The 24,219-nt window shown below is 48.9% G+C and overlaps 1 protein-coding gene and 1 long non-coding RNA gene across 3 annotated transcripts in view; one reads left to right on the top strand and one right to left on the bottom strand.

Annotated features, from left to right (window-relative positions):
* ABL1 (ABL proto-oncogene 1, non-receptor tyrosine kinase) overlaps window positions 1–24,219 on the bottom strand; it is a 144,350-nt gene that overhangs the window by 58,319 nt on the left and 61,812 nt on the right. The gene's annotated exons all lie outside the window — the stretch shown is intronic.
* Window positions 20,613–24,219, top strand: part of LOC103346303 (uncharacterized) — a 7,154-nt gene continuing 3,547 nt past the window's right edge. Inside the window, exons 1-2 of the long non-coding RNA XR_007915408.2 lie at window positions 20,613–20,791; window positions 21,519–21,639. This is a non-coding gene — a long non-coding RNA (uncharacterized lncRNA). The remainder of the gene's footprint in view (window positions 20,792–21,518; window positions 21,640–24,219) is intronic.

The raw sequence follows: 24,219 nt of genomic DNA, 5'->3' as shown, positions 1-24,219 counted from the left end.
CAGTCAGCAGCCTCCCCTCCCGGGAACCTGTGCTCTGGGCATGGCTTCTGGTCACACAGGGACGGTGACCATCCTTGCCACCTGCTCCCACTGCTGCAAACCCTTCCCCTCCACCCTGAGTGACTTCCAGGACACGTAACGGGCTGGCGCTCATTCCCTCCCACCCCCTCTATGTCTCTTTTCCCTTTTGTGACCCAGGTACAGGGAAATCAGAGAGTCACTGTGCGTGTTCAGGACAAGGTCAAGACCCAGAAAAGACGGAAGAAGATCTACCGTTTACACTTCAGTCTGACCCTTGCCTTGGACACAGCCTGAACAACAGACACACGTATTAGATTCACACACTATTAGATTCAAACGGCCAGGACTCAGCAAGAAGTCACAAGGCAAAAAAAAAAATAACAGGCAAGTATGGCCCCTTCAAATGAAAAATATAAACCAACATATAGTGTCTCTGACAAAGACTCGATGGGAAAATAACAAATACTTTATGAAACTACTTCCTTGGGGGCCAGCGCTGTGGCATAGTGGGTAAAGCCGCAGCCTATAGTCTTGGCATCCCATATGGGCATCAGTTCGTGCCCTGGCTGCTCCACTTCCAATCCAGCTCTTGGCTATGGCCTGGGAAAGCAGTGGAAGATGGCCCAAGCGCTTGTGCCCCTGCACCCACTTGAGAGACCAGAAAGAGGCTCCTGGCTTCAGGTCGGCCCAACCCCAGCCATTGCAGTCATTTGGGGAGTGAACCAGCGGATGGAAGGCCTCTCTGCTTCTGCCTCTCTGTAACTCTGCCTTTCAAATAAATAACTCAATCTAAACAAACAAACAAACAAACAAAACTACTTCCTTGGGACCAGCATTGTGGCACAGGGTTTAAACTCCAGGTGCAATGCCTGCATCCCATATCAGAGTGACGATTGGAGTCCTGGTTGCTTTGCTTCCAATCTAGCCTCCTGCTAATGCACCTAAGAGAACAGTGGCAGATGACCCAAGTACTTGGCCTCAGAGGTACCTGAAATGCTCTGGGGTCATTCTCCCACAGTGTGATGAAGAGCACCCCGTCCCATCTGTCCATGCCAGTTCCTTTCTCCAGGGGACGCTGGGCTGTCCCTCACATACTTTTTCATTCTTTACCTGGCCAAGCTGAGAATGTTCCAAATCTTTACATCTCTGCTTCCTTTTTAATTATAAATTAATTCTATTAGTTGATTATAAATTATACCTTCAAATCATTTCTCTCCTCTCTGTTACTGTATGCAGTTCAAAGAGGCAGCAGCTTGAGACACCAGTTACCATTGTGTGTATCCAACACTGGGGAACACAGGCTTGAGTCCTGGCTGCTCTGCTTCCAATCCAGTTCCCTGTTAATGCACCTGGGAAAGCAAAGGAAACTGGCTTGGGCCCCTGCCACTCACATGGGAGACCTGGATGGAGTTACGGGCTCCTGGCTTTGGTCTGGTCCAATCTCAGCCATGGAGGGCATTTGGGCAGTGAACCAGTAGATGGAAGATCTATCTATCTGTTTATCTATCTATCTATCCATCTAACCACCCCATATCCCCATCGCTCTGCCTTTCAAATAAATCAATCTTTTTTTTTTTTTTAAAGAAGCCATGCCACTCCTTTAATACTTTGGTTAGAAATTTCTTCTACTAGGGGCTGGTGCTATGGCATAGTGAACTAAGCCCCCACCCTCCCCATGGGTGCCGGCTGGAGTCCCGGCTGCTCCTCTTCTCATCCAGTTTTCTGCTATGGCCTGGGAAAGCAGTGGAAAATGGTCCAAGTCCTTGGGCCCCTGCACCTTCATGGGAGACCTGGAAGAAGCTCCTGGCTCCTGGCTTCGGATTGGCCGAGCTCTAGCTGTTGTGGACATGGCAGGAGTACACCAGCAGATGGAAGAACACTCTCTCTCCCTTTCACTGTCTGTACCTCTGCCTCTCAAATAAATAAATAATTAAAAAAAGAAAAGAAAAGAAAAGAAATTTCTTCCACTAAAGCCCTCAGGCACAGACACAATTCAGCCAAGTTCTTTGCAGCTTTTTAACAAGGACAGCCTTCATTCCAGTTTTTGGTAATGACGTCTACTGTCCATATTTCTACCAACATCCTGGTTGTGACCACGTACATCACCTCGCAAGGTGCACACGTCCTCAGGGTTCTTTCTGTCTCACGAGCCCTACAGAGCCCTGTGTGCTCCGTTCACAGCAGCACAGGCCCTCTTTCCGCCTGCTCCTCCAAACCCTCCCAGGGCTCCGAAGCAACTTCTGCATTTGCAGGCATTTGCAACAGCAGCCTGTTTCTCAGTACTGACTCTCTGTCTTAGCTCGTTCTGTGCTACCAGAACTGCGTACTACAGACCGGGCGATTTACAACACCCAGAAATGGATTTCTCACAGCTCTGGAGGCTGCTAAGTCCAAGACGCTTGGGCTGGCATCTGGCAAGAGCCTTCTCCCTAGTCATCCGGCACACAGGTGGAGAGAGGGCGAGACTCAGAAAAGGGGACCAAACCCGGTGTTTGACAAGGGACCCACTCCCCCACGAACAAACCTACTCCCACAGTACCGGCACTCATCCATTCACGTAGGTGCCCCCGTGATCCACACCTCCCACTAGGCTCCACCTCCCAACATGGCCACACTGGGACAAAATTCCCAACATACGCAGTTGGGGGCCGCACCCAAACCACAGCACCATGGTCATCACAAAGAAAACAGCTACATGGCAGGACCCAATAAATGAGAACGGAACGGAAGTGCATCATTGCAAAAAAGCAAATGGGACACAAGAGGTCAACACTGAGAAAGTGAGGAACCAAGATGTGAGGCGTGTAGCAAACAGACAGCAAAGGAACAGAAGCTAAGTCCTTTCTTGTCAGTCGGCCTTAAATTCTGTGCACAACACGGACTAACCCGGAGGCCCCTGTGCCAAGTGCGATCAGCAAATCATAAACAGACAAATGCTGCATGATGCCACTCACAGGAGGTACTCAGCACGGTCAAAGTCAGAGACAAACTGAAGGGCCGGCGCTGTGGCCGCATGGGCTAAGCCTCCGCCTGAGGTACGGGCGCCGGTTCAAGTCCCGGATGCTGCTCTTCTGATCCAGCTCTCTGCCATGGCCTGAGAAAGCAGCACAGGATGGCCCAAGGGCTTGGGCCCCTGCACCTGTGTGAGAGACCTGGAAGAAGCTCCTGGCTTTGAATCGGCCCAGCTCTGGCTGTTGTGGCCATTTGGGGAGTGAACCAACAGATGAAAGAACTTTTTCTCTGTCTGTAACTCTACCTCTCAAATAAATAAATAAATAAATAAAATCTTTAACAATAACAACGACAACAACAAAAAAAGACAGCGCCTGTCAGGGAGGGGAACGGAGAGTTACTGCTTCAGGAGTACAGAGTTTCAATGGCACAAGAAGAGTAACGTCCTGGAGACAGAGTGGTGATGGTCGCGCTCCAGCTTGAATGTATGTAGCCAACTAGACCAGGGAAATGACACCCTGATTTTCCTTCCTCATGCCCCCATTCCTTGGGAAAACCCATTGCTAGGGCCGGCCCTGGTGCTGCCCTGTGAATGCCCCTGTGGGAGCTGGGAGAAGGGACGGCGTTACTGGGCTCATGGAGAATGGCACTGGTGGTCTTAAAGAGGGCTCCGGGTCTACGTCCCATGTTCTTGCTGCCCTACAAGACCCAAACGGGGATACAGACCACAAGTACGCAGTAGCCCTGCCCACTCTCGCACCGGGCGTGCCCCTCTCTAATACAAACTGCCCTCCTGTTGGCCGGGGGCACTGGCAGCCACGGACAACAGACAGCTGTGCTAGAAGAGCAGGGCCCTGAGTCCAGGAGAGGCTTTTTTGTTTTTTGCTTGTTTTCTGAAAGGCAGAGTGATGGAGAGAGATCTTCCATCTGGTGGTTCAGTCTCCAAATGGCTACAACAGCAGAGCGGGCCAGGCTGGAGCCGGAAACTTCATTTGCTTCTCCCACGTAGGTGACAGGGACTCAGTCACGGAGCCATCACCCGCTGCTGCCGAGGCACATCAGTAGAGAACCGGGGCAGGATCAGAGCGGAGGAGCCAGGACTCAACCCAGCGCTCTGATGTGGGGTGCGGCTTGCCCAGCTGCGCCACAACATTTGCCCAGGTTGATCTGTGAGGCACGTGAGGCACTTCCTCCCCTGGGCCTCCCTGCACACAGAAGGTGAACACACGGCGTTGCCATCTATCCTGGATTTCCCTCTGGCCTGACTGAATGGTCAAAGGTAAATTTTCCTCAGTTTCTTCTTGCCAAGGGCTTTTAGAAAAGTGGACCACCGACATTTTCTTGAGTAAGAAGATGCCAGTGAATGCCAGCACTGTGCCCGCATCAAATCTGAATCTACAGCCATGCGACACTTCACAAAGGATTCAGGAGGCCAGGGGCCGCAGGTGGACGACAGGCAGGTCTCCATGAGCTGCACGAAGACACTGGCTGACTGCGACAGGAGCCCTGACTCAGATCTCACCCCTTCCAGAGCCTCACGGAAAACAGTGTCCAGAGTGCTGGGGACGCCTTTTCCCTCCGAGCTCCGAGAAGGGGTGGGGCCAGGAGGCTCTCCAGGGGCTCCCAAGGACTGGACGCGCGCTGTAATGAAGGACAGAATCGTCTTTCACTCCGCCCTGTGGTTGTGCATCGCCAAAGGAACGGCAAGTGCCGCCCCTGCCTAGTGCTCGCATTTCTGCTCTCAAAAGCCCCTGGGGGATGTGGCCACACTCAGTTATCAGAATCGCAAATGCATTTGCCCTTTGACCCAGCAACTGTACTTGTGCAGACTCACTCTACAAGCTTATCTACGTGCACACAAATGATAAGGGAGTAGGCATGGATTTCAAAGCTTTCGGCATAAAAATAAACGTGTTTTCATTCTATTTTCCACAAACCTTCTGGATTACTCCCACTCAGACGTGTACCTCACACATACGTGTCTGTGTAAGTAGCACAAGTCTCCAGCATTAAGGTCACCTCTGGGTTAACCTTCAAAACGGGGTCCACTCAGGACCACCCAGTGGCACGGGAGGCTTCCCAGGAGCAGATGGACAAACAACTTGCAGACCCTCCGTTTCATCTGAAACTGCCCAAGCCGAGCCAGTCCTCTCCCGATGCCGCTCTGTGCCACCCTCTCCTGCACGCCAAGGGGAGAGAGCCTCTCCCTCACCCCCGGCTTAAACTCCAAGCAGCCAGGAAGACAGTCATGTTTGCGAGAAACACGGTGAAACTGTCATAAAGAGATGTGGCGCAGTGGGCTGGGCCTTCGCCTGTCGTGCTGGCACCCCGTATGGTGCTGGTGCGAGTCTCAGCTGCTCTTCTGATCCTGTTCCCTGCTAACGGCCCGGGAAGCAACAGAAGATGGCCCAAGTCCCTGGGCCCCTGCCACCCACATGGGAGACCTAGAAGCAGCTCCTGGCTCCTGGCTTGGGCCTGGCCCAGCCTAGGTCGTTGTGGCCATCTGGAGAGTGAATCAGCAGGAGGAAGACAGATGGGATCATGCAGTCTGTCCTCTCACTGCCCAGTGTCCTTTTCTCCATAAACTCATCGGGACACTGGTTCAATGTGTCGGTGGCTCAGTGCTTCCGCTTCCTGAACACTAAGGCTCCATCTTGGAGACAGCTGCAGTGTGCTTCATCCACTCACTGACATGGTATCCAGACTTGGACTCATATAAATAAAGCTGCTACAAATGCTGTAAGGAAGCTCACACTTCCCTCCTTTGGCACACACCTGGGAAAAGAAGGCTGGGTCTCAGGTGGCGACAGGTCTACCTCTCAGCGACCTACGCCCTGTTCTCAGAGGAGTCCTGGGAGCTTACATCCTGACCAGCAGTGCCCACATCCTCACCAGCACCCGACAGGGTCAGTCCTCTGACTCGGCACATTCGAATGTCTCGCTGAGGAAGGAACCTGCACTTGCTTCAGTGCAATGGTGGTGAGCCTGCTTCCACACTCATCCTTGCCAGCCATGTCTCTTCTTTTCATGGGCGCCGGTTCACGTCCTGGCTGCTCCTCTTCTGATCCAGCTCTCTGCTGTGGCCTGGGAATGCAGTGGAAGATGGCCCAAGTGCTTGGGCCCCTGCACCCGCGTGGGAGACCCAAGATAGGCTCCTGGCTTCAGAATGACTCAGCTCTGGCCATTGTAGCCATTTGGGGAGTGAACCAGCAGATGGAAGACCTCTCTCTGTCTCTCCCTGTCTGTAACTCTAGCTCTCAAGCAAATAAATAAATCTTTTTGAAAAGACAGGGAAAGGGAGGGGGGTAAGGGAGGGGAGAGAGAGGGAGAGGGAGCCCTCCACTCACTGGTTCACTTCTCCAGGTGGCCAGGTCTGGGTGAGGATGAAGCCAGGAGCCTGTAACTCCATTCTGGCCTCTCACATAGGAGGTAGGGAACCAATTACCTGAGCCACCTTGTGTGCCTTGTCAGGCATTAGCTGGAAGCTGGACCAGAAAGGGAGCAACCAGAACTTGAAAGGGCCTTCCAACGATGTGCCAGCGCAGGATTGACCTGTGGTGCCACACCAGCTTCTCTGCTTTCCAGCGTGAGGTCTCTGTTCTTTTGTCTAGCCCTCCTGGGTCACTGAGCCTCCAATGCAATGCTGTATAGACCCGCAAGAGTGACGACATCCTTGTCTTGCTTCTGATCTGGGTGGAAGTACTCAGTCTTTTATCAACAAGGATGATCTAGGACAAGGGTTTTCCATGGGTACCCCGATCAGGTTGAGAAAATTCTCTTCCATTCTTAGTGTCTCTCAAAAGCAGGTCCTGAGTTTTCCAAGTGCTTTTTCTGCATCTATTGAGATAATTACAGGGATCTGTTACTGATTTCTTAGATTCAGTAAGGCTTTGGTAAGGATCATGCAGGATGTCAGCCTCTAGGTTTTCTTCTTGTTCCTTGTAATGTTTGCTCTAGGCGGGGATGCTAGCAGTGCTGACTTCATGGAATAAGCTGAGTGTTCAGTTCCTGCCTTTCTATTTTCTGGAGAGGCTGTAGAGAGTTAGGATTATCTCTTCCACACAGAGCTGGTAGAACTCGCCAGTGAAGCAATCCGGACCTCACATTTTCTTTCGGGAAGGTCTTTGACTGCAAACTCAACTTCCTTAATAGATTTGGGCTATTAACAGATTCTGGTTCTTGGTCTAACTTGTTGATTAATATTCACTTACTGCATTTTTTAAAGATTTATTTATTTGAAAGTCAGAGTTACACAGAGAGAGGGGAGGCAGAGAGAGACAGAGAGAGAGGACTTCCATCCACTGGTTCACTCCCCAATTGGCTACAACAGCTGGAGCTGTGCTGGTCTGAAGCCAGGAGCCAGGAGCTTTTTCTGGGTCTCCCATGTAGGTGCAGGGGCCCAAGCACTTGGGCCATCCTCCACTGCTTTCCCAGGCCATAGCAGAGAGCTGGATCCAAAGTGGAGCAGCCAGGACCCGAACCAGCGTCTATATGAGATGTTGGCACTGCAGGCGGCGGCTTTACCCGTTACACTACAGCGCCAGCCCCTGCATTTTTTAAAAAAAAAGATTTATTTATTTGAAAGCCAGAGTTATAGAGAGAGAGGGAGAGACATGAGAGAGAGAAAGAGAGAGAGACCAAGAGACATCTTCCATCCTCCGGTTCACTCTCCAAATGGCTACCACAGTCAGGGTTGGACCAGGAGCCTGGAACTCTATCTGGGTCTCCCATGTAGATGACGGGGCCCAATGGCTTGGGCCGTCTTCTGCTTTCCCAGGTGCATTAACAGGCAGCCGGATCGGAAGTGTAAACGGTGCACATATGGCATGCTGGCATCGCAGGCAGCGGCTTAACCCACTAAGCCACAGCGCCAGCCCCCACTCGCCACATTTTCAATACTGCAGAAGCTGTGTGGTGCCATCCCTTCATTCCTGACACTCCACTTTTTGTCTGTTTCCCCTCTGAGTTTGGCTGGGGGTTCATCAATTGCTCTCCTTGCTCTCCTCTATGAGTCTGATGACTTCTATATTTTCTGTTTTCCATTTATAGACTTCCACATTGGCTTTCTCTCCTGCTTAACTGGGGTTTTGCTGGCCCTCAGTTTTTTCTATTCTTAACTGATTTGGGACATTTACTCCTACTTGTATAGGCATTTAGTACTATAGAAATCTCCCTTTAAGTCCATCCCACAAATTTTATGTTGCATGTTCACCTTAATTCAGTTCTAAATACTAAGTTCACTTTTGGTTTTTCTCTTTGACCCATGGCTTATTTAAAAGTGTGCTGTTTATTTTTTAAATATTAGCTTTTCTGATTCCTCTTTAATTCCATTGTGGTCAGATATCATACTTCCTAGGAACTGAATAGGTTTACACTTACTGAGGCTTTTTTAATGACCCATAAAATTATTTATCTTGGGAACAGTTCCATATGCACTCAAAAAAGATTGTGTATTCTGCTGTTTTTGCATAATATTCTACAAACATGAAGTCAAGTCACTTGATCATAGTGTCCAAATCTTCTATAACCTTATTGGGTTTTTTTGGTCTACCTGTCCTATCGATGACTGAGAGCAGCTGTCAGTCTCCAACTATCTCAGAGTCTATTTCTTCCTAAAGTTATCAGCTTTCCTTTGTGTGCTGTGAACTTGGTATTGTACTCGTCTGTCCTCCTGAGGGGCTTACTGCTTCCTCATTAGGAAATCACTCTGTATCCTTGCCAACACATTTTGCTTCAAAATAAACTTTGATACCTCTAAGGTTTTTATTATTACTATTATTAACGTTAACATCATTTTCTGCCTGCCTCCTTTAAAAACTGTAAATGTATCTGAGAAGCAGAGAGGGGGCAGGCAGGGATGCAGAGCAAGAGCTAGCTCTCTGCTCCACTGGCTCACTCCGCAGTGGCTGGGGCTGGGCAGGACCAACGCCAGGAGCTGGGAACTCAACCTTGGTCTCCCATACAAGCGGCAGGAACTCCTGAGTCATCATCGTCGCCTCCAAGGATCAGAATTAGCAGGAAGCTGGAGGCAGGAGCTGGAGGATACTGAACCCACGCACTCTGCCGTAGGATGACGGGCACCTTAAATGCTAAGCCAAACGCCCTCCCCTCTCTGGCTTTAAGCACTGATTTTATGCAATTTGATTGCGAAGCACTTTAATACCATTATTCTTCATGCTTCCTATGCTTGGAGTTTCTTAGATTCTTGGATCTGTGAGTTCATTGCTTTCATGACACTTGGAACATTTTCAGCCACTTCTTTTTAGTTATTCATTTATGATCCTCTGTACTCCCTGCCTCCCCTCAGGGACTCCAATTACACAACAACTGGCCGCTTACGGCTGCCCCATCCTCTGCTGACCCCCTGTGTTGTTTTCAGTCTTTTTCCCCATCTGGTTCATTTTGGATAGTTTCTGTTGTTAAGTGTTCAGAGTAACTAATCTTCACTTCTGCAATGTTAATTCTGACATCAATCTCAATGCTTTCTTTTCATCTCTGCAAGATGATTTTCATTTCTAACACACACCATACTTCCTCGAGCTTTTCTGAATATATGGGACAGAGTTAAAATAACACTCACACTTGATGGTTTTGTCATCTGTGTGAAGGACGGCCAGCTGTTGTACCTTACAGTTCTTTGTGACTTGGCTGGTGACACTGAACTTACAGGCTGGGGCCTCGATCTCCCTGCGTTGCTAACAGTGTCCTTCAGCTTTGTTCTGAGACACAACGGGAAACGCTGTGCGCCTTTTGGGCCTTGCGCGGCCGGAGCATCTGCGGGGATTATTCGCCCCTTGTGATGATTAATTTTATGGGTCAACCTGACTGGGCCATGAGGTGCTCAGCTACTTGGCCAGACGTTATTGTGGGAGTTTCTGCGAGGGTATTTTTGGATGCGATGAACACGGGTAGATCTGAAGTACATCCACTTCCTCCCCAAGATGTGGGCTGAAGACTTCAACGGAGCGAAGGTCTGGCCGTTCCCCAAGTGGAGAAAACATTTTCTGCCTGACAGTCTTCACACTGGGACATCAGCTGCCCTCAGACTGGAACCTACCGACGGCTCTGCTGGGTCTCTACCTCGCTGCCTCCCCCTGCTGGGTCTCCACCTCGCTGCCTCCCCCTGCAGATCCTGGGAGCTGTCAGCCTCCATCGTCACATGAGCCTACTCCTCACAATAAGCCTCTTCTCACACTCACACACACACACACACACACACACACACACACACACACTTTTTGCTTCAGATCTTTCTGATTCTGAATCTGGCCACTATAAATAAGTTTAAATTATTTTCCCTCCTTAGGTTTACATAGAATACCTATAGATTACCAATGTGCAAATTTCTCTAAATGATGTTATATCCATGCTTACTTTGTCACTCTAAAATTTATTAAAGTAACATAAAATATACACTCATGGAAAAAACTGCTAGACAATCCTTGGTTTCCTCTTGTACTTAGAAACTTTAAAGTTAGTTGAGTGACATAAATGGTTATAGAGAAACAGGAATACATATTTAAGATAACAAATATGGGGCAGCCATTTGGCTCAGGGGTTAAGATACCTGCATCCCGTATCCCAGTGCATGGGTTCAAGTTCCCACTCTGCTCCCAGTCCAGCTTCCTGCTGACACAGCCTGAGAGGCGCAGGCTTTTGGGTCTCTGTCAGCCTCACAGGGGACCCGAATGTCTGAGCTCCAGGCCTTGGCCTGGCCCAGCCCTGGCTGTTGAGGGCATCTGGCGAGTGAACCAACAGGTGGAAGACCTCTCTCTCTCTCTCTCTCTCTCTCTCTCTCTCTCTCTCTGTCACTGTCTTTCAAATAAAATAAGCCACAAATGTGGCTTGTCTGCTCTTTTCCTTAAGGAAAATTTAAGTTTGAGATAATTAAATGAATATAATACATAGTGTTTTATCTAATATGCTAATATACTTGATTCTACTTTAAAACTACTTAAAAGTGTGACTCTTATCTGTTCACAGAATTATATATTTTTATATATCTAAGCACATAGGTTAAAACAAAGGTCTATAAATGATGGCAGGTAAACTACTAACGGCAGACGAGCAGTTCGGAGGAAAAGGAACTCCGCCTCCCTGGATTTATAACGTCTGCTGATGACACAGCATTTGAAGAAAACAGTGCACGCGGTCTGGAAATTCTGAGAAGGTTGGCTTAATGTTAATAAATGTATCCATGACGAAAAGGACACAGAAACCTTTTATTTCAAATTGTTAAAAGGATGATAAACAAAAAGTAAAATTAGAATTTGAGTTTCCTTTTTGTAAAATGACCAAATTATTCCACTCCCAGATAACAGATTCCTTTCCTTTTCATCATCAAAACATTTTGTTAACTCTGAATTTCCTAGCGTGTTCAGGAAGCATTTTCACAAAATGCTCTGTATTTGTGAAGGTTAAATCCCCACGATAACTTTAGTTGCTGCCGTGTTTCCACATTATTGCTTTTACCAGTTTGTGTCTTTGGATACCGTGATTCACACCATGCACAGACACGGCAAGAAGTGACAGAAAAAGTCAGCATTTCTGGCTTGGAGGAGGGAAAAGCAAAGCCAGGAAACCATGAATGCCCAAGAGGGTGAAGGAGTCCTCGACTCCGCAGTCACCTCCATCGACTCTGGAACCACCACGCAGCTCAGCCAAGGACAAAAGCTCTAACACACGGGGACTGCCCTCCAAAAACAAGTTTGTAGCTCGAACTCAGCCAAGAAATTTACCTGGTAAATGAAGAAAATATGTCAGAGAAAAACGAGGGAATCTAGAATTTATTTATTTTTTTAAAGATTTATTTATTTGAAAGTCAGAGTCACACAGAGAGAGGAGAGGCAGAGAGAGAGAGAGAGAGAGAGAAAGAGAGAGAGAGAGAGAGGTCTTCCATCCGATGGTTCACTCCCCAACTGGCTGCAATGACCAGAGCTGTGCCAATCTGAAGCCAGGAGCCAGGAGCCTATTCTGGGTCTGCCACGTGTGTGCAGGAGCCTAAGGACTTGGGCCATCTTCTACTGCTTTCCCAGGCCACAGCAGAGAGCTGGATCAGAAGTGGAGCAGCCAGGACTAGAACCAGCGCCCACACGGGATGCCAGCGCTTCAGGCCAGGCTGTCAATCCGCTGTGCCACAGCGCTGGTCCCGGAATCTAGAATTTATATAGTTTAACATTCAAGGCATCCCAGAATTACCCATCATACAAAGAATCCAGAAAATGGGACACATTTTAGTTCAACCAAAAGTCTAACCTGCTGATGAATCAAACGTTGTCACAGATGAAGATTCTAAAACACCTGTTTCAACTATCTCAATGAAGTGCAACAACATATCCTTTCAATGAATGAACAGCTCAGCAAGGAGACAGGAAATCTTTAATAGGGGAACAGAAACCACAAAGCAGACAGACCGCAGGCGCTGTGCTGCCGCAGGCTGACACTGCTAGGGAGTCCCTGGGACTCCTGTCCCGGTGCTGTGACTCTTCCTTCCTCCACATCTGGCCCAGCTTCCTGCTAAGGCCTCCTGAGAGGCAGCAGAGGATGGCTCACGTGCTGAGGCCCTGGCATCCACACAGGAGACTCAGATGGAGCTCCAGGCTCCTGCCTTTGGCCTGGCCCAGCCCTGGCTGTTGTGGGCATTTGGAGAGTGAACCAGCAGATGGAAGCTCGCTTTCTCTCGTTCTCTCTCTCTGTTTCTGTGTGTCACTCTTTCAAATAAATGAACGTTAAAGATAGGTGATTCTCTAAGAAACAAAATTTAGAAATAAAATTTTTTAAATATTTATTTCATTTATTTGAAAAGCAGGGTTACAGGACTCAAACTGGCACTCATATGGGATGCCAGCATTGTTGGCAGTAGCTTAACCTGCTGCGCCACAACACAGGCCCCAAAATAAAATTTTTGAAATGAAAAATTCAAGAGAGGGGTCAGCATTGTGACATAGCAAGTTGGGTTTCCTGTGATGCTGGCATTCCACATAGGCACCAGTTAGAGACCTGGTGCTCCACTTCCGATGCAGCTCCCTGCTAGTGCACCAGGAAAGCAGCACCAGATGGCCCAAGTGCTTGGGCCCCAGTACTCACGTGGGAGACTAGCTCTGGCCCCAGCTGTTATAGGAAGTAAACCAGCGAATGGAAGATCTCTCTCTCTCTCCGTCTCTCCATCTCTCTCTCCTTAACTCCGCCTTTCAAAAAAAAATGGCTAGGGGATATACTTAACAGTTTAACAGACAAGAAAGAGGGAAGAGTGTGTGAATTTCAAGATGACTAGAAATAGACCAAGGTGAAGAACAGTGAGAAAATATTTGAAAGGAGAAAACGAACAGAGACTCAGACACCTATGAGATGAATCAGGAAGTCCAGCATGGGGGACAGGAACACCAAAAGAACAGGAGAGAATGGGTAGAAATAAAGACCCTCAGCCGCTCAACTTACTGACGCATGGAACGCAAAGATGCAAAATGCTAAATGAACACCAAGTGCAAATGGTAACTTCCATGCCATAGTCAAATGCACCAAAGATAAGGAGCAAATCCTGAAAGCAGCAAGAGAAAGTACATGTTAAACTGAAAGTAACAGATACAATCAATGGGTAAGTTCTTATCAGAAAACAAGAAGGCCAAGAGAGTGGAGTCACATCTTTAAAGGATTAAAGCAGAACAAATAAGCAAACAAAACCTGGCAACTCACAATTCTATACTGAGGAAATAGCCTTCAAGAATGAAGGCTGGGGCTGTGGCACAGGTTAATGCTCCGCCTGTGGCACTGGCGTCCCATATGGGTCCCAGGTCGAGTCCTGGCTGCTCCACTTCCAATCCAGCTCTCTGCTATGGCCTGGGACTGAGCGAACTTTTAATGGTCAGGAAACTGCTTTATAATCTTGACCATGACTGCACACCAAAATGCACTTAGAAATGGGTGGATTTTGTGTCTGGCACTGTGGCATAGTGGATAAAGCTGCCGCCTACAGTGCTGGCATCCCATATGTGTGCTGCTTCCTTGTCCTGGCTGCTCCACTTCTGATCCAGCTCCCTGCAACTGCACCTAGGAAAGCAGTAGAAGCACTTGGACCCCTGCACCCACGTGGGAGCCCTGAAGAAGCTCCTGGCTTCAGCCTGGCCCAGCCCCAGCCGTTGTGGCCATTTGGGGAGGGAGCCAGCAGATGGATGATCTGTGTGTGTGTGTGTGTGTGTGTAACTCTGATTTTCACGTGAATAAATAGAGAAAAGAAAAGAGAGGGATGGATTTTATAATGTATAAAAATTATTTTAATTTTTAAAAAAGTACTTAAAAAATAACTACTCAACCCCAAGTCCTAAAATCCCATAAATGCCCTCCCTTGACTACCCATTCAGGGTTGACAGGTTTCCCTGAAAGTCTTGGAGGAGACAGTGCTAACAGATGTCAACTGCAAGTCGCTCACGAGACAGTCAGCCACCCGCTGTATCACCAGGACGAGAGTGATGGCCAGGCATTTCTCCGCATGTGCCACTGAGTACCCTCAGATCTGTGCCGGAGGCGCCACTGTCACCCAAAAGAGGAAACTGAGGCCACAGAGTCAAGTCAGGCATCCAGAGTCACAGATGACATGCAGGAGAGCCTCACCTGGCTAAGTGCCCCCCTCCCCGGAAGCATACCAAGACCTTCCGTGGGTTACTGGACGTGGATTACGTTACGGCAGGAGTGGGGAGCAGCCTGACCATGGCCCACATAAGGCCCCTGAAACCATCTGCCTGCCAAGGCAACCACAGGCAGGACTCGAAATTCAATAAATGGATAGCACACTGATTTTTAAGCTGATCATTTTGTATGGCCCACGAAAGATGTCATAAATACCAAATGGCCCTTGGCAGTGAAAAAGGTTCCCCACCCCTACTTTAAGGGAATATATTTCCAATCGTCTAGCCCCCTGTGTGCTCCTTCTTAGAGCCAGTCTGCCCGAGACAACACACTCACTCTGCCCTCGCAGGGTCAGCCTTTGTGCCCTTTACAAAAGCAGAGCTGACCCCTGCACTGCACCCGGCTGGAAGCCCATGACAGAGCACGGCCCACAGGTGTAAACGCCTCTGGGATGCAAAGCCTCCTCCCTCGAGGCACCAGCAGCCCACAGTGTTCTGACTCCTAGACTCCCAGACTCCAGGGTGACGGCTGGGCAGCTGTTCGAGTTCAAGTACATCACTGAGTGCGGTGGCACAGGCAGACAATTTTTGTTCCGCCATCTTGCCTTTCCACCTCCTCCTGTTTTTTTTTTTTTTTTTTTTTTTTTTTTTTTAAGATTTATTTATTTATTTGAAAGTCAGAGTCACACAGAGAGAGGAGAGGCAGAGAGCGAGAGATAGAGAGAGGTCTTCCATCCAATGGTTCACTCCCCAACTGGCCACAACAGCCAGAGCTGCGCCGATCCGAAGCCAGGAGCCAGGAGCTTCTTCATGGTCTCCCACACAGGTACAGATGCCCAAGCACTTGGGCCATCTTCTACTGCTTTCCCAGGCCATAGCAGAGAGCTGGATCAGAAGTGGAACAGCCGGGTCCCAACCGTGCCCATATGGGATGCAGGCGCCTCAGGCCCGTGTGTTGACCCACTGCGCCACAGTGCCAGCCCCCCTCCTCCTATTCTTAAAGGATTAATTGTTCCTGTGGAAGAGGCCCTGGGGAACAAAGCCAAGAAAACTGGGAGGAAACACCAAAGGCACAGGCGCCTGATCTCAGGCAGGTGACAAACCGGGCAAAGTGTTGATGGAGTTTAAGAAATGGAAAAAGCAAGCTGGGAAACGCCACTCAACCTCACAAGCACTGTTCTCAGCAATGTGGCGATCACTGAATTTTCCAAGATTCTTAGATGTCATAAGTCCAAGATTATTTTTAACGTGGGCACCAGTCGCCTGCTCCATGTCACTTATCTACCTGACCTGCTGATTCCTGTTCCGTACTGAGCAGCTGCAGACTAACTCCAAGGGAATGTGTTACACATCCCAGTGCAGGCAAGATCTTATTAGCAATCAATTCTATGTCTTTTGTAAGTGCAGGAATACATGTGAATGGCCCAACATCTACTCGTCATTTCATTAGCAGTCCCCATGAAGTGAACTGAGCAGAACCCTGACTCTTCTATGAAGGCACACAGTTAGTCACCACTGGACACTCGCACAGACCATTACTGGAATGCTTGGGTTTGAGTCTTGGCTTTGATCTCAACTCCAGCTTTCCGCTAACTCACTTCCAGGGAGGCAGCAGGTAACGGTTCAAGTACTTGGGCTCCTGCTGGCCACACAGGAGTCCCAGAATGAGCCACTGGCTCCTGACTTCAGCCTGGCACAGCCCCAGCTTGTGGGCATTTGGGGCGTGAGCCAGCTGATGACGATCTCTCACTCTCTCTGCCTTTCAAATAAAATACATACATAAATTTATAAGGGCATAGGATAGTATGTTGCCAAAATGCAATCTAGAAAGAACTGTCTCATTCAAAAAGCCAAGACACAAAAAGTGTAAGAGAACTTACTCAGCAAACTAAGTTGCTATGGGTAAGATGAGTCATCAAAACAAAGTGGCTTTTACTTATTTTGTTTTTTTCAATAAGCAACTACTATCTTTGTAATAAAAACAATCTCATCAGAACAAGAAATAACACCTAACCATCTGCTACTATTACTGTTTCTTCTGGAAGTGGCATCAAACCTGACCTGCTGAACACATTCAGTCAGGAGCGGAAAGGAGGCAGAGAGGAAAAGGCATGGGCATGGTCTCTTGCTGCAGTCTGAGCCTGAGAACAGGTTCACGCTCCTGGCGCTGGAATCACGCGTGCACTAACCCTGGGAGAAAAATATCTTGGGGGCAGCACTGTGGCATAGTAAAGCCACCTGGGCCTGCAGTGCTAACATCTCATATGGGTGCCGGTTTGAGTCCTGGCTGCTTCACTTCTGATCCAGCTCTCTACGATGGCCTGGGAAGGCAGTGGAGGATGGCCCAAGTCCTTGGGTCCCTGCACCTGCGTCAGAGACCCAGAAGAAGCTCCTGGCTTAGGATCGACACAACTCTGACCATTGTGGAAAACTGGGGAGTGAACCAGTGGATGGGAGACCTCTTTCTCTCTGCCTTTCCTTCTCTCTCTGTATAACTCTGACTTTCAAATAAATAAATGGAGAAAGAAAGGGAGGGAGAAAAAAGAAAGGTATCTTGTGTTCATGTATGACAAAATATTCTTGTGTGGAAGATGCCTGGCTGCCTTTCAAACGCAGACAAAGATTTGAGGGTCAACAGCAAGTTGCTGACGGTTTCACGGCAGTCACAACCCGACTTAGTAAACACGGAGTTAACACGTGTGCGGCACTCACAAGCATCCTGTAAGAGGTTACCAGTCTATCATCAGCCCGGAGGTGGACACTCCCTGTGCTCACTCAGGGACTCACTGGTCCCCTGCGCCAGGAACCGTGACTGTGTACTGACACCTGACCAAGCACAGAGGGAGCACGGTCCCTGCCCTGAGGGAGCGTAGAGAAACCAAAGAGGCAAGAGGTGGCGAACAAATCATCACTTTAGTTAATCATAAACAGGCAAGTTCTCCAACCACAACAATAAACTCTACGAGAGAATATACCAAAATAAATGGTTATACAAAAAGTTCTCAGTGAGTTGCATGTATGTATTATAAATGCCAACTTTAATAAAGTTCTGTCATAAATATTTTTAATAATACAAGTTTGTTTAAGAAAAGCCAGGGCAGCTGGTGCCATGATGTAGTGGGTAAAGCCACCGCCTGTGGCGTTGGCATCCCATAGGGGCACCAGTTTAAATCCTGGCTGCTCTACTTCTGATCCTGCTCCCTGCTGATGTGCCTGAAGGCAGAGGAAGATCTTCCAAGTGGGAGACCTGGAAGAAGCTCCTGGCTCCTGGCTTTGACCTGGCTATTGCAGTCATTTGGGGAGTGAACCAGTTGGATGGAAGACTGCTTTGTTTCTGAATCTCCCTCCGTTTCTCTGTAACTCTTTCAAATAAGTAAATCTTCAAAAAACAAAGGAAGAAAAGTCAGAATAGAGACTACTAGTATTTTATTTTATATTTCTATCTAGTGTTTTTTTAAAAGATAGATTTATTTGTTTGTTTATTTATTTATTATTTGAAAGGCAGTGAGTGAGAGAGAGAGATTGATCTTCCATACACTGGTTCACTTCCCAAAGTCCATGATGGCCAGGGCTGGCCTGGCTGAAGCGGGAGTCAGGAACTCCATCTGGGTCTTCTATGAGGGTGGCAGGGGCCCAAGTACATGGGCCCCCTTCTGCTGCTTTCCCAGGTGCATTAGCAGGGAGCTGGATCAGAAGTGGAGCAGCCAGGACTAGAACCAGCACTCTGAAATAGGATGCCCGTGTCACAGGTGGTGGCTTAACCTGTAGCACCATAACACTAGCCCCTTTTCAGTCTTGAGATTTATTTTAATGTGATACTATACTCAAATAGAAATTCATGTAGCACCTTAAAAATACTTAAGTAGTCCAGCCCTGGCATTTTTGTTAGGAAATTTTCATGTTTACAAAGTGAAAAATACTCATTCTGGGGCTGGCACTGTGGCATAGCAGGTAAAGCTGCTGCCTGTGGCGCTGGGACCCCATATGGGTGCTGGAGCACAGGCTCCACTTCCCATCCAGCTCTCTGCTGTGGCCTGGGAAAGCAGCAGCAGATGCCCATGTCCTTGGGCCCCTGCACCTGTGTGGGAGACCTGGAGGATCCTGGCTTTGGATCGGCGCAACTCCGGCCATTGTGGTTATCTTGGAAGTGAACCAGCAGATGGAAGACCATTTTCTCTCTCTCTGCAACTCTGCTTTTAAAATAAAACAAGAAAAAAAAAAAAGAAAAATACTCATTCTTTAATTTATCTGTTTGTCCACTAACAAGCTTCTACACATCAGAGTCCTGTAAAGCATGATATATCCTAGACACCAAAAGACCTTGGCCAGTCTTGCTAAATACAGGTACCACTTCAATGTTTTCTTTTAAAAATTTAGTTATTTATTTGAAAGGCAGAACAACAGAGAGGCCGGCGCCGTGGCTCAATAGGCTAATCCTCCGCCTAGCGGCGCCGGCACACCGGGTTCTAGTCCCGGTCGGGGCGCCAGATTCTGTCCCAGTTGCCCCTCTTCCAGGCCAGCTCTCTGCTATGGCCCGGGAGGGCAGTGGAGGATGGCCCAAGTACTTGGGCCCTGCACCCCATGGGAGACCAGGAGAAGCACCTGGCTCCTGCCATTGGATCAGCGCGGTGCGCCAGCCATGGCGGCCATTGGAGGGTGAACCAACGGCAAAGGAAGACCTTTGTCTCTGTCTCTCTCTCTCACTGTCCACTCTGCCTGTCAAAAAAAAAAAAAAAATAGAGACACAAATCTTTCATCCATTGGTTCACTTCACAAATGGCCACAAAGGCCATGTCTGGGCCAGGCTGAAGCCAGGAACCAGGACTTCATCCTTGTACTCTACATGGGTAGCATGGGCCCAAGCACCTGCGCCATCATCTGCTGCCCTCCAAGGCACATTAGCTGGAAGCTGGATTAGAAGCAGAGCAGCCAGGACTAGCATCATCACTCTGATATGAGAGGCCGGCGTCACTAGAGGCGACTTAACCCACTGCACCAAAACACTGGCTCTTCACTTAAATCTTCAAGCTACTGAACGTGACAACCAGTACATATACGCACGTGGGCACAGTCCAATTCTCAAGCACAGTAACTCGAAGCAGAATTTTTTGATCTGCTGTGCTCAGGCGCTTACGATATCGCTGGGCAAACACTTTCAGAAATAAGAGCAAAGGAACAGCTACAAGGAACAGACTATTCCGAAACCACTTCCAGGAACAGGGTTTGTTTAGACAAAACGCATTAAGTGAAACCAGCTGCACGAAGGGTCAGTGCCATCTGAAGGGGAACTCTAAAAACAGCCACTTCACGCTATCAGGGTGAGGGTTCCCTGCTGGTGCTATGAAGGAGAAGTGGCGACCAGCGACAGGCCTGCAGGGCAAGGAGCAGTTGCCCCAGGACAAGAGAGCGATGCACCCAGGAAACCATGCAGACCAAGCTCTGCTTCCACACCCCGCCTACCAAGGTGAGAGGGCTGTTAACCTGCGCCCCGCAGGCAGGAGTCACCGTCCACGCTGCCTGGAGGTCAGCAGGCCAGCCTTTCACACCGGCTGTGGCCCAGAACTCCGCTCCCAGGGCGGGGCTTTTCCGTATCTGCAAACCAGCGCACATCTCAAGGAAGGCGGAGTCCAGACCCTGCCAGCTTCAGTACTTCTAGTCATTTTCCTCAGCTCGGCGACAAAGGCACGAGGAAGAGCCTGCTGCTCTGAAGACATCCTAGTAGCCACACATCTGCGTCGCCCTTCCTGAGGCCGGCTGACCCGGTTAGCGCGATCACCAGCTATGACAGTATTTCCCCACAGGTCGCCCAGGACAGCGGGTATGACTGTAATCAAAACAGCGCAGTGGAGAGACGCAGCCATTAATCACTTCATTTTGGAAACCAATTAGGGGATGATGAAGGAAGAAAAAACAGTGATTCATTTGTTTTGATGAAATCTGGCCTTCGAATGATAGAACTGGCCAGGAAATACACATATTTCTACAGTCTAAGGTGTCTTTACTCGGCTTTGGGGAAACGACTCTACCCAAGCCCGTGAGCAGAATACATGCACAGCACCAGTCTTGTCCAGGACATACTCTGCCAGCTCCAGGGAACTGAGCCCACAAGTTGAAGAACTTGGATCTGTGAGCAGCTACAGACCTTACAGCTGGCAGCATTCAAATCAACAGGACAGGGACCAACTTTTGGCCTGCAGGTAGAACCACTGATTAGGACCCTGCGACCCAGTCAGGGTGCCAGGGTGGGACGCCCACCTCTGGCTTCCTGTTAAAGCAGACCCTGGGAGGCAGTGGGAACGCCTGAGGCAGTTGTGTTCCAGCCAACCTCGTAGCAGAGTGGAGTTCCTGGCTCCTGGCTTTTACATCCTGCCCTGAGGTGCTGCGGGCAAGGGGGAGTGAAGCAGGAAACAGCAGCATTCTCTCTTAAATCAATAAAGGCAGGTGAAAAGCAGGTTGGTACTGCCCTGCCAGGGCTCCTGGTGTGCTATGGAGAAAGGGGCAGAGCTGGAGGTGCGAGCTGGCCAGAGCCTGTCCCTGGCAGCACTGGGGAGGCTGCCAGGAAGGCAGAGCGTGGCGTCCTGAGGGCAGAAAGTCAAGTGCTGGTCTAAGCAGAAAGGGAAACCGACACCTTAGCAGCTCAGGGGTGGCGGTGGGTCCTGCAGGCACACAGCCCTGCAGTCTGGCACAAAGAGACGACTGGGCTTTAAGTCCGGGCTCGGCTCTGAACTGCGTGTGATCTTCAGGCAAATTAATGCCTCTCTCTGGATCCACTTCATGCCATCTTACATTTTAGGCCTTCCTTCTTGGGTCTTCGCCTTTCTTGAAATACAAAGAACCTTGAAAATACCCTTTAGTGCTGAGTTCTCGGTGGTAAATTCCTTTCTTTTATTGCTAACGTCTTTATTTCATCCTCGTTCTTGACAGGCACAATTTTAGGTTAACGGTTATCTTCTCTGCCTACTCTGAAGCTATCAGTCTAGTGTTTCGGAGCCTCCGTCTGGCTGCAGAAAAGCCAGCTGTCCTTCTCACTGTTGTTTCTTTGCAGGTAATGTGTTTTTCTCTCTAGCTATTTTAAAGAATGTTCAGAATGCTATATTTCAACATAGATTTTTTTTAATGTTTTGGAACTGGATGGGCTTTTTGAACTCAGAATCTCTGTTTCTCACTACCACCCTTAGGACCTGGGCCAAGAGCAGGCCCTGCCCTAGGGACCCTAATTGGAAAGACTCCACATGACAGGGTTCCGAAGGCCCAAGGAGAAGCGCCCTCCCAGAGCCTCACTGCTGCACTCTAGGGACCCCTGGAGCCCCCTGCTTCTCAGACCCAAGCCCACATCCGGCTGCCCGGTCCTCCTCCCCAGGTCTGCTACACAGTGCAGTCATCAAGTGTGGGCTCAGGCCACAGGTGCCGCCGGGAGGCAGGCTGCAGTGTCCACCATGTGCGTGGGTCACTCGGGGAGGAGACAGGAGAGCTGGACAGTGAGCCAGGGTCTGGCTCTCTCTGAGCTACTCTCCATGGGGGTTCAAGAACTCTAAATTCATACCTGGTCTTCTGGGTTGTTATGAGGGTAAATTTACCAAGGTAGGAGGATAGACATGGGCCAGCGCTGTGGCGCAGCAGGTTAAAGCCCACCCTGCAGCACCGGCATCCCATATGGGCGCCGGTTTGAGTCCCGGCTGTTCCTCTTCTGATCCAGCTCTCTGCTATGGCCTGGGAAAGCAGTGGAAGACCCAGAAAAAGCTCCTGGCTTTGGATCGGTGCAGCTCCAGCCGCTGCGGTCATTTGGGGAGTGAACCAGCAGAATGGATGACCTCTCTCTCTCTGTGTAACTCTGACTTTCAAATAAATAATTCTTTAAAAAAAAAAAAAAGAATATGGATAGACACATTTTACGTAATAGGTTATTACATTTGTAACTTTTCTCCAATTTTTAATTTATTTTTTAGAAGTTATTTTATTTCAAAGGCAGAGAGAGAGACAAAGAAATCCTCCACTTGCAGATTCACTCCTCAAAGGCCTGCAGCAGCCAGGGCTGGGCCAGGCCAAAGCCTGGAGCCTGGAGCTCCATCCAGGTCTCCCCTGCAGGTGGCACTTCAGCCACCCCTGCTGCCTCCCCAGGTGCGCATTAGCAGGAAGATGGAATCAGAACAGGGACAGGACCTGAACCAGGCGCTCTGATGGGGCATGTAGGCACCCCAAGCAGCATCTGAACCACTGGGGCAAGTGCCTACCCCACATTTGTGACTTGGAATATTTGCACATAGGGTTTGTGGGCCTCCCTGTGGACTGCTGTGCTGGCCTCTACAAATGAGCAGGAAAAGCGTGTTGTTCATCAATTATGAAGATTTTTTTTTTAAGATTTATTTATTTATTTGAAAGAGTTAAACAGAGAGAGAAGGAGAGAGAGAGGGAGGTATCTTCCATCCTCTGGTTCACCTCCCAATTGGCTGCAATGGCCAGAGTTGAGCCAGGAGCCTCCTCCAGGTCTCCCATGCAGGTGCAGGGGCCCAAGGACTTGGGCCATCCTCCACTGCTTTCCCAGGCCATAGCAGAAAGCTGGATCAGGAGAGCAGCAGCCGGCACCCATCTGGGATGCCCACACTGCAGGTTGCGGCTTTACCCACTATGCCACAACGCCAGCCCCTATGAAGATTGTTATCCGTTATCTATTTCAATATTGTGTTTACCATTCCCTGTAGCAACCTTCTATTTATATTATATATATTAATATATAGAAACATATATTTAGTATATATTCTCTTACCTTCCCCTATTTCCCATCATTTTCTCTCTCTAAATTATAGCTTATGCTATTTCTTCAGACTTAACTTTCAATTCACTAATTCTTCCTTTTGCTCTATCTAGTCTCATATTTAACCTCTCCTTGAATTTTTTTATTTCAATTACTCAGCTGTTTTTAATTTCCAGGCATTGTATCTGTTCTTTTTTAAAAGATGTTTTTTTGAAAGGCAGAGTTATGTACAGAGAGAGGTACAGAGAGAGAGAGCTCTTCCATCCATTGGTTTACTCCCCAAATGGCCACAGTGGCTAGGCTAAAGCCAGCAACCTGAAGCTCCAATTGAGTCTCCCTCGTGGGTACAGGGGCCCAGGCCCTGAGGCCATCTTCTGTTTCTCTGCCAGGATTAGAACTTGTGTCCGTATGGAATGCCAGCATTGCAGGTGGTGATTTACACCAAAAGGCCAGCCCCTACATCTGTGTTTTTTTTTTTTTTTATTTCCTAGTTATTCTGGTGAATTTAAAATTCTTTAAAAAATTTTATTTGAGAGCTGAAAGGACAAAGGAAGCTCCCTCGGGCTGGTTCATCCCCTAAACGCCCATGACAAGCAGGGGCAAAGCCAAGAACTCGATCCAGGTCCCCACGTGGTGGCAGGGACTCAGTTACGGAGCCATCACTGCTGCCTCCCAGGATCTGCAATGGCAGGAAGCTGGGTCAGGAGCCAGAGTTGGGGTGGGGGGGGGGCAGCATCTTACTGCTAGGTTAAATGCCCCCTCACCACTCAGTTATTTTTGATGGTACCTTTCCTTGCTTATATTTTCAATTTCTCCTTTGTCTCCCCCAAAGTTCTAAATTATTTTATAATCTACATTTCCAATAACTGAAAT

Source organism: Oryctolagus cuniculus, chromosome 1 (genome assembly GCF_964237555.1).
Source record: "Oryctolagus cuniculus chromosome 1, mOryCun1.1, whole genome shotgun sequence".
NCBI lineage: Eukaryota > Metazoa > Chordata > Mammalia > Lagomorpha > Leporidae > Oryctolagus > Oryctolagus cuniculus.
The sequence above is the reverse complement of the archived record's forward strand: the minus strand, read 5'-3'. Positions and strand labels throughout refer to the sequence as shown.